Source organism: Oncorhynchus keta, chromosome 37 (assembly GCF_023373465.1).
Source record: "Oncorhynchus keta strain PuntledgeMale-10-30-2019 chromosome 37, Oket_V2, whole genome shotgun sequence".
NCBI classification, from domain to species: Eukaryota; Metazoa; Chordata; class Actinopteri; order Salmoniformes; family Salmonidae; genus Oncorhynchus; species Oncorhynchus keta.
This window is the reverse complement of record NC_068457.1, coordinates 26,544,960-26,547,181: the sequence shown is the minus strand read 5'-3', so window position 1 is coordinate 26,547,181 and position 2,222 is coordinate 26,544,960.

Genomic DNA, 2,222 nt, shown 5'->3' with positions numbered 1-2,222 from the left:
TGAAGCTAGTCTATATTACATCACCTATAGACCTGTAGCTAGTCTATATTACATCACCTATAGACCAGTAGCTAGTCAATATGACAGTATTGTACATCACCTATAGACCTGTAGCTAGTCTATATTACATCACCTATCCAGACTGTAGCTAGTCTATATGACAGTATTGTACATCACCAATAGACCTGTAGCTAGACCCTATTACATCACCTATAGAACTGTAGGAGTCTCTATTACATCACCTATAGAACTGTAGCTAGTCAATATGACAGTATTGTACATCACCTATGGACCTGTAGCTAGTCTATATTACATCACCTATAGAACTGTAGCTAGTCAATATGACAGTATTGTACATCACCTATAGACCTGTAGCTAATATTACATCACCTATAGACCTGTAGCTAGTCTATATCACATCACCTATAGAACTGTAGCTAATATTACATCACCTATAGACCTGTAGCTAATATTACATCACCTATAGACCTGTAGCTAATATTACATCACCTATAGACCTGTAGCTAATATTACATCACCTATAGACCAGTAGCTAGTCAATATGACAGTATTGTACATCACCTATAGACCTGTAGCTAGTCTATATTACATCACCTATAGAACTGTAGCTAGTCTATATTACATCACCTATGGACCTGAAGCTAGTCTATATTACATCACCTATAGAACTGTAGCTAGTCAATATGACAGTATTGTACATCACCTATAGACCTGTAGCTAATATTACATCACCTATAGACCTGTAGTTAGTCTCCTATTACATCACCTATAGACCAAGTCAGCTAGTCTATTACATCACCTATAGACCTGTAGCTAATATTACATCACCTATAGACCTGTAGCTAATATTACATCACCTATAGACCTGTAGCTAATATTACATCACCTATAGACCTGTAGCTAATATTACATCACCTATAGACCTGTAGCTAATATTACATCACCTATAGACCTGTAGCTAATATTACATCACCTATAGACCAGTAGCTAGTCAATATGACAGTATTGTACATCACCTATAGACCTGTAGCTAGTCTATATTACATCACCTATAGAACTGTAGCTAGTCAATATTACATCACCTATAGACCTGTAGCTAATATTACATCACCTATAGACCTGTAGCTAATATTACATCACCTATAGACCTGTAGCTAATATTACATCACCTATAGACCTGTAGCTAATATTACATCACCTATAGACCTCCAGCTAGTCTATATTACATCACCTATAGAACTGTAGCTAGTCTATATTACATCACCTATAGAACTGTAGCTAGTCTATATTACATCACCTATAGAACTGTAGCTAGTCTATATTACATCACCTATAGAACTGTAGCTAGTCGATATGACAGTATTGTACATCACCTATAGACCTGTAGCTAGTCTATATTACATCACCTATAGAACTGAAACCCTAGTCTTTAATTACATCACCTATAGACCTGTAGCTAGTCTTATTACATCACCTATAGACCAGTAGCTAGTCAATATGACAGTAGTGGCTATTACATCACCTATAGAGGTGAAGCTAGTCTATATTACATCACCTATAGACCAGTAGCTAGTCTATATTACATCACCTATAGACCAGTAGCTAGTCAATATGACAGTATGTACATCACCTATAGACCTGTGTAGTAGTCTATATTACATCACCTATAGACCAGTAGCTATGACAGTATTGTACATATGACAGTATTGTACATCACCTATGGACCTGAAGCTAGTCTATATTACATCACCTATAGACCAGTAGCTAGTCAATATGACAGTATTGTACATCACCTATAGACCAGTAGCTAGTCAATATGACAGTATTGTACATCACCTATAGACCTGTAGCTAGTCAATATGACAGTATTGTACATCACCTATGGACCTGAAGCTAGTCTATATTACATCACCTATAGACCTGTAGCTAGTCAATATGACAGTATTGTACATCACCTATGGACCTGAAGCTAGTCTATATTACATCACCTATAGACCAGTAGCTAGTCAATATGACAGTATTGTACATCACCTATAGACCTGTAGCTAGTCAATATGACAGTATTGTACATCACCTATAGACCTGTAGCTAGTCAATATGACAGTATTGTACATCACCTATGGACCTGAAGCTAGTCTATATTACATCACCTATAGACCTGTAGTTAGTCTATATTACAGTATTGTACATCACCTATAGAC